The sequence below is a fragment of the Pangasianodon hypophthalmus genome, chromosome 17 (genome assembly GCF_027358585.1).
Source record: "Pangasianodon hypophthalmus isolate fPanHyp1 chromosome 17, fPanHyp1.pri, whole genome shotgun sequence".
Lineage (NCBI taxonomy): Eukaryota > Metazoa > Chordata > Actinopteri > Siluriformes > Pangasiidae > Pangasianodon > Pangasianodon hypophthalmus.
In genome coordinates this window covers 8,540,864-8,553,257 of record NC_069726.1, presented here as the reverse complement: position 1 = coordinate 8,553,257, position 12,394 = coordinate 8,540,864, and positions in this window count along the sequence as shown.

Here is a 12,394-nt window from a genome sequence, read left to right as displayed (position 1 = left end):
TTCCTACATTTGTATATACTCAGCTCAACAAAATGGACTCTAGCCTGGTGTCCACAAAAATGAAATTTTAGACTGCAGATGCTAATCTTTCCTCCTTTCTGAATTGCTTTTCTTAATACTCTTGTTGTAAAAGGAAAGGATTCTTCTACTTTGGGTTGATTTGTAGCGTACAACCAATCTAATTTGTCCAAATCCCAACCGAGTTAGCGAATGATAGTCCCAGCAATGCAGAACTGAAAAATAGAGTATATGGGGTTGGGCACTAGACATATAGTCCCACAAATTTTTTTTCAGAATTTATTCTGTAGCAGTTTCGTCTCTTTATCAGGAACACAATGGCTGCAACTGGGAGAGTAACCAAATAATCTACAAAACTAGCCTCTTGGGATTTTTTTTTTAATGAGCAATATTTTTTGTTGTGGATTACAGCGATGGCATTTTGGTTGATGTCCGAACAATCTTCAAAACCAGTTTCGCAGAGGGTTTATAGTTTTGAGAATACACATGAAACAACACTCTCACTGTCACTTTATTTGGCGGAGAGATAACCATGTGCCTCACTCCAACCTAGGGCTCATGTATCATTCACAATTCGTCCGTCCCCAGGGGAGGTGCGCGTTCTGTATCCACCAGATACAGAGTTTACTTTCTTACACACGCTAACTTAACAAGCTATCCATCAAAGCCCTCTTAACAGTAAGAATTTTGCATATTCCTCTTCTTTATGAAACATGATAGTTTATATTAAAATTCGTAATTTGATAATAAAGTGTGAAAAAGTAAAAAAAAAAAAAGGGGGGGGGGGGGGGGGGTTCATGTGTAGAAAGATACTTTTCATCAAACACGCAATTGTGCACATTAGGAGCTGAAAATGCGTTTCATCAAGTTTCAAGCGCCTGGATTCAGGAAAGCTGTTTTTCATGCAATCACATACATTTCATGACATACATCGTGTCATAAGTTTCATAAAGTTTTTCACTTTGTCGGGATGAAAAATAATATGAAACTTTTTTTAAATATTAGAATTCATAATTTGATATTAAAGTGTGAAAAAGTCAAAAAAGGGGAAATTAATGTGTAGAAAGGTACTTTTCATCAAATAGGCACTAACATTAAAAAAGACAAAAAAGTGAAAACTCGTGTTTAAAAAGGTTCTTTTCATAAAATAAGCACTAACATTCTTTTCGAAAAGAATTCTGCTTACACAATTGTGCACATTTGAAGTTGAAAATGCGTTTTGATGGAAATAATATGAAACCTCATTGTTTATATTAAAATTCATATTTTGATACTGATGGAAGTCTAAAAAGGGGAAATTAATGTGTAGAAAGATACTTTTCATCAAATATGCACTGACATACTTTTCTCAGTGAATGCCTAGGTGCTTTCAGATGCGTGCACGCTAGTCGCTGAAAATGCGTTTTTAGCAAGTTTCAAGCGCCTGTGGCTTCAGGAAAGCCTTTTTTCATGCATAAACATGCACATCATCCTAAGTCTAGGATAATGCACGCTAGTCGCTGAAAATACGTTTTAGCAAGCTTCACTGCGCTGTGTCTCAGGGAAAGCTTTTTTTCACGCATTATATACATGCTTGCATGAACGTGTCACACGCTTAATACGTGCCTAGGTGCTTAAAGGCGTGCACGTTACACTGAAAAAAAGGAATGTGTGGTCGGTTAGATTTAAAAAATATATTAAGTATGGTTTACATAAAAATATTACGCTTCTCATCAAAACATGATTTCATTGGTTATGCTAAACTTAATTTAAACAAGTTTCTAATTACAAGACTGAATTAGTACAGCTAGTACTAATATAATAACTAATATAATAACAGGTAAAATAACTATAGTATTTAAATGATTTAAATTAACATGACTCAAACATGCGTGGTAGACTAGCGCAGTGGTAATGTGGCTGTTGTAGAATGCCAGCAACCTGCGTTCGGTCTTCAGCTCCGGTGAAAGTGTGGGCTCCTTGTGGTTTTTTTCAGTGTAGAAAGTCGATTTGTGTGTGCACGTGTAAGTATGAATGTCCTTCCTCCAAGCAGCGTTGAATGAATTCTATTTTCTCCTTTCTTGCCAATGAAAACTTTTGTTCTTTTCTTAGTTTTAAAATTTCACTATTAAAAAAGCTGGTTTAAAGTGAACACAGAAATCCACTTGGCCAGATCAGACTGTTCTTGGCAATGAATCGATCTTTAACTATTCCTAGGCTTATAGATTATTACATTATATATTTAACATAGAACATTTAACATCATTCTCTGATAGTGTGATAATTTGTTAACTGCAAGTTTAACGTCGTGATTTCGAGAAAACATAAAATATCCACAACAAAATATGAACGAAAAATAGCCTAATAATGACACAAATATTTTGTAATAAGGACAGTGGAAAATCCATTGCATGAGTGTAATGCAGCGGATCATTATTTTATGTGCTTTGTATTTCAAAGCACTTTTGCGCTCTCTGCAGGTATTCACGAGACACTGTATACATAAATATTACTCAATTCAGTGCGCCGATTAACAATACCGCGGTGCTTGTGCTGCTTAATGCGTTTAAGAGATGCTTTTACTCTTATTTTATATAATCTGCAAATATTATTTTAAATATTTAAAGTCATGCGAATATTTCCATTTCACAAAACAATTTGTCATAACAGCAACGGAGTCGTTGTTAAACTTTAAAGATGCACGTGTACTACAGACGGAACGCAAGCGAGAAATGAGCGCAATAAGTTAGACTAAAATATGCATTTTTTTCAAATATTTGTTAATGCACATTAAATTTACGTATTTTTTAAAATATACAAAACAGTAACTGCAATTCTGCCCTTGACCTGTTAACACTTAGATTGTGCTTTAAGAAAGAAAAGTTTAATAAGAAAGTTCCTTTTTTGAGTTAGTTTTTACAGTTTAAAAATTAACGACAATAACTTTGGTTCATCACATGAATTACCCAATAAATACCCAATTCGCATCACATGAATACCCAATGAATACCCAACTGAAAAACCTCCCAAGTGGGGGTAGGATAGTAGCTCTGTGTGCTTCTTTAACATTTGCATACAAAAGTTCCAGCAAATCAACAAACTGGTGGAAAGCTGGGGGAGTGCAATCTAGATATACATAGTTAAAGTATAAAGTCACATGTGCTTCCTTGTCAGCTGACAGTGGTTTTGATGGCATTGTTTGGTGGTAAATCCTGCATAAGACTATTTGTGTGATAAAAGTGTGATAAAATTTGTTTTACTTTCCTGGTCATTGTCTTTAGTACATTATGCCATATTAATCACAGATTGGCCTGAGAGATAGGCCTAGCCTACAGTATCTACAACCCATTCTCACTTAATGTTCTCGCCCCCAATGACACCTTGACATCTGTATGCATAAATGTAGTCCATCTACATGTAAAGGCTTCTCAAAATGACCATGAACAGCAAACTGCATTCCTAAGACATCAGGATGATGAGGTCTGCTGGAAGTTCCACTCAAGAAATACACCACCATCTGAGTTCCATTGGTGTACATGCTACATTGAGCACCATCAGAAGACATTACAAAGAAGGAACATCCTTAATCCTCGCAAAATAAATAAGTTACCCACTTCACACAATATGACGCTATCACAAATGCAAATATGTTGCAACAATGTCATATGTTGGTTGTGCCTAAAGTGTCAAATATTTATTTAATGTTTTGCCCTTGAGTTTAGAGACCTTTAGAGACATACATAGTCTAAAGTGTAATGTCGTAAAATGAAAATACTGTACATTTCTGACCACTTTCCAATAAATATAAACTTTTTCATTGGAATAACCATTTTCCTGCATTTTTGTATTTATTAGATTACACTGGAACATAATAAAACTGAGTACTCAGTGAGTGCTACTCAGTTTTATTACGTTCCAGTTTAATCTTATAAATACTAATATACAGCAAACTGGTTATGCCAATATATAAATATGTGTATATAAATGAGTGTAGCCCCCTATCTATCTATCTATCTATCTATCTATCTATCTATCTATCTATCTATCTGTCTATATATATATATATCTCAACACAATCAAACACACATACCAAACATAGGTCATAAAAATACTGTGACACCTACTATATAAGGAATAGTACATTAGTGAATGATTGCACAGCATGACATGTCTGAACAGTTGCTCTACAAGGTCTCTTGCAAAGATGGGCTCAATGATGAAAAATGTGATTTATAAAGTCACATTTATAATAATAAATACATAAAGTCAAAGTTGTGAGATGCAGCCTAAAATCACAGTTGTGAGAAGTTGCAAATGTAGGAAATAAAGCCCCCAATTCAGGGCGTGTGAAACCAGCAAAACCGGTTGGAAGGAAATTCCACCTCACATCCCGTGAATGGAAGGCTATAAAGAGATCCACTTATCCAGCTTCTCCAGAACAGACGACTGACTTCGGTCCATCTTCTAAATACATGGAACAATCATACTGCAGTTACAGCTAAAATCATTGGATTAAAATAATTAATACTAATAGTATACAGTAATACTAATTACTGTATACTATTTGCAAATTATATTTAATAAAAGCTTAATGGAAAAGTGATCAGTAATTTGTTTGCTTAGGCAATACATTGGCATCACTTTGTTTTGAAAAGTGGTGAGGATAAAGATGTTTTATTAAAAAAAAGCAATAAAAGATACGCAGCCTACAATCAACTAATAATTGCTCATATATTATAAATCAAAATTCTTTTAATTTTTATTAATTAACGCAGTTAATGCTTATTTTTATTTTTATGTAATAGAATTTTGTTTCCCTCAGATTTGGAGAAAAAGTATGAGTCACGCTGCTGCTGCCTCTGAGCTCATATACCCGGAAAGAGAGTGCCAAAAAAACCACACAAAGTCAGTGTTCGAGTAGCAAAGCTCTTCAAAGTTTATTGAGGCAGACAGAGTTCAGACTTTGTTTATACAGAACAAAGGGTGCAATATCTGCAGAGACAAAGGCATCGGTAGAAAACAAGTGGTGGTTGAGTCTCTTAAGGAGCATCAAAAACAGTCTCACTGCTCACTGGGCCGTCCCACAGCCCCAACCTCAAATGACCTCAAACCTTTTAAGACCAGATAGTCCAAAGACCTACTTTATCGCATTGAGTGGAACTGCTACGCAGTTTTAGGGCACCTACAGATCACAAGCAGAAATACACTGAAAGACACGGCAACAACAAAAAGGCCAAAATGACTATCACAACATCAGCGAGTGGCAGAGTGACTATAGCTTCTCTTATATGGTGAATGATATCGGTGACATTGTGAGAGTTATCAGGAATAGACTGCTAGTTGAAGTGGGGAAACCTGTTGCATCAATAAAACAGGATGAGTCCGAGCCCTCTTCTGGAGCGATCATGTCTATGCGAGTTTTGCACTCAGAGTTGCTGAGGGATAAATGATCACTACCGTTAGAACAGAGAGTGTCGCCCAGTTTTTCGGGGACAATGAATACCTGAGAATTATTCAACAACGCATCAGTGGTAGGGGTGTAGTTTCTTCCACGGAGACCATGACATGCATTCAGTATGAAGAAACTGTCAGGCACTTCATCAGTTATGTTATGACCTGAGTGAAAAGCAGCTGTAGCAGCCAGACGATAGGAGGGGGGATGAGACAGGAAGAGCTGTTCTTGTTGACCTCAGCTGCAGTATTATTATCTAAGGGATATGATGACCACTGAGTACCAGTATGATGACAGACCCAACACAATGCATTATGAGCATCAGACAAATTGCGAGCGATTTCTAGAGAAAAGGTGCAGGCCAAATTTCCACCATAATGCTGCTGAGGTGTAAGACTACATACAAGTACCTACTAAGAGTATAATCAGTATGTTTGCTGAGTTACTTATTTTCTAAGCAATGGCTGAGTTAGTTTATCAGGATTACAACATGAGCAAGTTCTAGAATGACCAAAGAGTCTACAAAACCAGTGTCTAGGAATGTTAGCAGTTCTAGTTCCTGTCAGATTATCAGACGTATTAAAGCTAATGCATAAGTTTGCTATATGTGTATGTGAAAAGGTGAGATGAGATGAGGCCCCTAAGGGCTGCTTGATTGCGATGTTCTCCTGTCTTCTCCTGATGTCACCAGAACAGGGCACCATTTCAACCTGCTGGCGTGGATCCACTGTGGTTGCGAATCGGTGAGGACGGCGTTGCGTGTGACAGTTACCACCCTAGTGGGAGGGCCAAAGGCTGCTTCCCCCACTTTCTACCCCACTTTTTACCAATACAGCATCACCTGGCAGAAAAGGGTGAATCGGCTTATCTGTTGGTAGAGGGAGAGAGGCAGAGAGGCAGAGACATTACCATGCACACTGTTCAATTTCTTCTTGAATGTAATTGCCAACAATCACCTCTGGGTCACCTGAAAAGGAAACACCAGGATTACTTTTAGTCCAAGGGGGATTTTGGATGTGGTGTCATGTGGATCTCACGAAGAACTGGAGATCCACCCAGTTTCGACGGTTCGTTTGTAATAACACTTTAGTGGGTTTGTCATTAATGGTTCTATTCTTTCTTTCTACTATCCCTGAACTTTGAGGATGGTAAGGAATGTGAAAATTATAGTCAATGTTGAGATATTTACGAAGTTTTTGAGTTACTCTAGAGGCGAAAGGTGTGCCATTATTGCTGTCAATTGATTGTGGGATACTGTACCCGAGTATGATTTCCTTTGCCAGGATTTTAACGACAGTGTGTGCATTTTCTTTCAAACAGGGAAAGGCCTCAACCCATTTAGAGAACTTATCAACGACAACCAAAAGTATTTTAGATTTCTCACAGGAGGCATATGTGTGAAGTCAATCTGTAAGGCTTGCAAAGGAGCTTCTGGAGGAGGTAATAGTAATTTGGCAGTTTTAGCGACATCGAGAATACAAAATTGTTTGTTGATGTTATTAATCACACCTCTTTGTGCGGCATGAGAAATACCATGAAAAACACACAAGAACTTGTCATAACCCTTGACCTTAACAATAGCTAGATGTTTAGGTAACATTGAGGCCTCCAAAAGTCAGAGACCAGTGTTGCATGAGAAATGGGCTTATCATAAGCAGCTTTAAAGCTGCATGTGTGCCAAATTTTGCCAAAGTCGTGAGCTACACCAAAGGCATACCGCGAGTCAGTATAAATAGTTACCACTTGATCTTTAAATAGACACCAGGCCCTTGTCAGAGCTACAAGCTCGGCAGCCTGAGCTGAAAGGAAAGGAATGGAGTGAGGTTCGTGTTGCATGAGAAATGGGCTTATCATAAGCAGCTTTAAAGCTGCATGTGTGCCAAATTTTGCCAAAGTCGTGAGCTACACCAAAGGCATACCGCGAGTCAGTATAAATAGTTACCACTTGATCTTTAAATAGACACCAGGCCCTTGTCAGAGCTACAAGCTCGGCAGCCTGAGCTGAAAGGAAAGGAATGGAGTGAGGTTCGTGTATAACCTTAGGCATAGAACAAACTGAATATCCAGTGGTATTGTCATTGGGTTTAGAACATGAGTCATCTACAAATATGTGGTCTGTGGTCTTTCAATAAGGCAGTCGTGCTCCAACCAGCCATCGGTGGTCTGTTCCTCCGAACAGGAGAGCACAAGGCAGTGGAGCAGAACAGCAGAGCTATTTTGGGCTGTTACTGGTTTAATTGTGAGCTATTTTGGGCTGTTACTGGTTTAATTGTGAGATTCTGTGTAGCACAGAGGATGGCTTCATACCCAGAATGACGCTGTGCAGTCATGTGTTGTGTCTGAATGTTATTAAGGATGGTGATTACCTGAAGCGATGCATGCAGTGTGAGTGGGTGTGAAAGGACAGCTCTGCCAGCATCTGAGACCAGTAGAGCAGAGGCAGCAACTGAATGCAAACATGCAGGCATACCTTGGACCACAGGGTCGGGAGATTTAGAAAGATATGTTACTGGATGATAACCACCGTCACGCTCTTGGGCCAAGACTCCCGTCCTCAATGACATAGAGATGAAATGGAGCATTGTGGTCAGGTAAACCTAGGGCCAGAGCAGAGCTCAATGATTGTTTGACGAAACAGAGAGAGTTCATCATTTCCGCAGTCCATTCAATATCATCAGGCATGTCTTTGAGACAGCACTGGTGCAACACCTTGTCGGGATGTGAACAGTCAGGTATGTACTGGAGGCAGTAATTAATCAGTCCCAGAAAACTAAGCATACCCTTCTTTGTTTTGGGTGGATGGACCTCCAATATGACTCTTAGATAATCAGATGAGAGTTTCGCTGACCTTGAGAAAAGATAAACCCCAGATACTGCACCAGAGGCTGACAGAATTGGAGTTTAGAGAGTGAGGCCTTGAAACCATACTGGGCCAGGTGTGTGAGGAGGACAAGGGAGCCCATTCTACAGCAGACTGCGTCTTTCCCCGAAAGCAGAATGTCGTATGCGTATTGCAGGAGAGAACAGCCCTCTGTCAGGACGAGTGACGACAACGAGGAATGCACCATGACGAGAACACAGCTGGCGAATTGATGAACCCTTGAGGTAGGCATGTCCAGGTGTATTGAAGTTGTTTGAACGGGGATGCTGAAAAAGGCACTGTAGGGGCCAACAACAGTGGTCATGATCGTGGAATGGCTGTTAATATAGATGAGACATCAGGCACAATTGGGCTAATAGGTATCACTAGATCATTAATGCAGCACAAATCTTGTGTAAAGCGCCAGCCCTTACCATTAGGTTCCTTTACTGGGTTGACAGGGGTGTTGTAGGGTGAGAAAGTGAGTTTAATAACACCCTGCTGGAGCAGTGAGTCAAGGACAGTTTGAGTACCCAACTCCTTCTCCACAGAGAGAGGATATTGTTTACAATACATGGCCTACTTCGTTGGAGTGCGTGGCCCACAGTTTGGATGGAACCTCAGAAAGCTTGGTGGGTATGGCAAGGTCGCCGCAGGCCTCAGACGCACACACGATGGAAGCAAAACAGAGACTAGGTGGAGTACTGAGAACAAGATGTCCTCTTTCAAAACATCACGACCCAACAAATTGAACGGCGAGGGTGGAATGACAATGAATCTATGATAAAAGAGAATTTGAGGATCAGCTGGACTAGTAGTTTTGAGTGAGAATGTTTTAGGACAGGTGACAGGAACCCCATCTATTCCCACAGAGTAAATACTTGAATTTGATACAGGCCCACTGTACTATTTTCTGAAAGAGGTGCACGTAGCATCCATGTCAACCATAAAGGGGTAAACACCACCTTCAACACATAGGTAAGGATTTGTACAATTGGTAAGGAGTTTGAATCGGAACTCAGTACAAGGGACAACATAAAAGGGGTTCCTTCACTCTGTGAGCAGTCCTAGTGCTGTTGTTGAAAATACCACTGGGGAGGAGCGCTACCTTGAGAGCTCTGTGCCTCTCCTTGTGTGTTATGAGATATGTGAGATTTCTAGTCACACCATTTTAAGGTCACATTGCTTCTTTTTACACTCCTTTTCCCAGTGCCCGGGAATGTTACAGTAACGACACTTACCAGGCTTCTTGCCTGGGTGGGGTTGCTGGTGTTGCGGACCATTAGGGATGAAAGCCAACATGGGTTTGGCATTTTTGTGAGCATTATCAAAGGCACCAGCTGATTCTAGTTCCCTGACTCTAGATGCAAATGCAGCAATTGTCATAGTTTGTAAATTCTATGTGGTGACTCTAATAAGCTGTGTGATATTACGGTGCATGTTGTTGAGACAGGTATTGACGAACAGCTGCGAGTATGTGTTAGTAATGGGTAGATGCAAACTGACCTGCCATTCTTCCTTAAAACGAGTCACAAAGGCGCTAGGGGTCTCATTACGCCCCTGTTTGGCATTGGCGGTGGGCAACATATCTTGTTGACTCTGTGTTCTTTCATTTAGGCATTTTAAAAGCTCATCATAAAACTTGGGCAAATTATCTCGCGTGGACCACTCGTAGAGGGTGTCATCTCCCCGTCCATGTGTACTGTCATGAGCAAAATTCAAAGTTGGAATTTTGTCAATTAATAATTCTTCAGTATTTCCGAGCACCCTTAGGAGGATGCAACGGAAATCAGGGCTAGTTAGTTGGACATAAAGTGTGTGTTGCTTCAGTGAATCCACAAAATGGCCAGGATTGCTGCAAGGGAGCAGAGTATCACAGATGGCATTAATTTCCGTCATACTGGGGGGGAGAAATGGTGAAAAATTTGCCAACCTGTACAAAAGCGGGCGGCTGGGTTAAGCTCGGAAGGGCTAGGTTGAGACTCCTCCTCCGAGGCGGTTGAGCCAAAGGAGTGTCTTTTACAGAGATGCTTCTTGATTTAGATTCAGACTGGGTAGCAGACAGCATATCTCTAACGTCCTTGTACGGCGGTTCCGTAATGTCCACTGGCTGTGTGGGTGGAGCATAAGGCGGCGGTGTCTGGGCCGTGGGAGAGGGCGGTGTGATGGCGGGACAGGCTAAAACTACTTTTATTTTAGGTTTTGAAGCAGTGGACATTTTTTATTTTTATTTTTAGATCTCTGGTGCTCCCAAATTGGTTTCATTTTGAACCATTTCTTTAATGCATCGGTCATATAATTATAGTCCTATTGGGGGTCACCATATCCGTCGAAGACAAGAACTATAGCTGAGTTTAAATCATAATCTTCAAAAATACCATAATCACGATTGTACATCCAGTCATTGGGATTTTGCTTAAACTGGCAACTTCCTCCCACTGTTAAACAAAGACAGTAAGGTCAGCGCAAGCTGTAGAACGAATTTTAAGTTTAATCAAACTATGTTTCGCGCACAACCCTAACCCTACGGTCACGCACAACCCTAAGATAACTCTCTCACTACAACTTAGCAAGGATCACAATCAACTCCTTTCAGCTATTCCTTACATTCCTTTCATGTGCCAATAATTCTAAACAGAATTACCCTGACAGATACACTGCAGGTTAAGATTATGAAATGTATGCAATCCTAACTGAGATAACACGAGATAACCACATGGAGGTAGGTCTACGTGACAAAGAAAAATTCTTACCTCCACCTGGTTATCCCAGACGAGCCCCCAGAGAGCTGATACAATTTTGTTTCCCCCGGATTCGGAGAAGAGGTATTTGTCGTGCTGCTGCCACTGCCTATGAGCTGATACCAGGGAAGAGAGTGCCAGAAGAACCACACAAAGTCAGTGTTCGATTTTTTTTCCCTCAGCGATAACGAAGACCATATAAAAATGACTATAATTATTCGTTTTTAATTTAAGCATACTATTGACAAAAAATAAAGATAAACAATTAACAACACACTAACAATGTTTCTTGAAGAAAAATCTAGAAAGAATATTATTGTTTTAAATAATGCACTCATACAGAATAAAGAATATAGATATCAGCAGGAATGAAAGTGATATCAGCAGCGAATGAAAACCAGTAAACTAAAGCACTTTATTAGCCAGTTAATTAACTCACCCAAACGCATCCTATTAGAAGATTAATCAGGATTAATCAGATTTATAGACAACATAAACGCAATATTACAACCTGCATCTGCACAAAATGACATGAATGCACAACTATATATGATAGTCAGGATGTGTAAATCACTATGTGAGCAGGGTGTCACTTTGGTAAATGTTGCCACATCTTTAACACTTAAAATGTTTGAATATTTGGTTTAATTTTGCACTTTCTTGTCAACCAAAATGTTATTTTCGACTAACATTTTAGTTAGAGTAAAATTGACAAAAATTAATTATCTGTACTATGTGAATTGATCACACTCTCTTCACTTTACTGTATCACTAACTTTTTCAATCTTGTAATTAGAAACTTGTTTAAATTAGGTTTAGCATAAGCAATACGTTTTGATGAGAAACATAATATTTTTATGTAAACCATACGTAATATTTTTCTTAAATCTAACCGACCACACGTTCCATTTTTTTTCAGTGTAAGGCGCTGAAAATGCGTTTTAGCCTGTGGCTTCAGGAAAGCAGTTTTTCATGCAAGCACGTAAGTAACAAACGTTTAATATAGGTTTTCCATTTCATTATAATGGAAAATAATATGAAACATGATTGTGTATATTTTAACATTTATATTTTGATAATAAAGTGAAAACATAAAAAAGTGGAAAAAAAAAACATGAGTAGAAAGATTCTTTACATCAAATATGCACTAACACTTTTCTGAGCGAATGTCTCTGTGTGTTCTCTGTGTGCTCACTATGTTCTTTAACAAGTTTCAAGCGCATTAGGCTTGCAAACACATTCATGCATGTTTGTGTTACGTTTAATATAGGTTTTACACTTTGTTGGTGGAAAATTATATGAAACTTGATTGTTTATATTATTTTCATAATAAAGTTTGTAAAA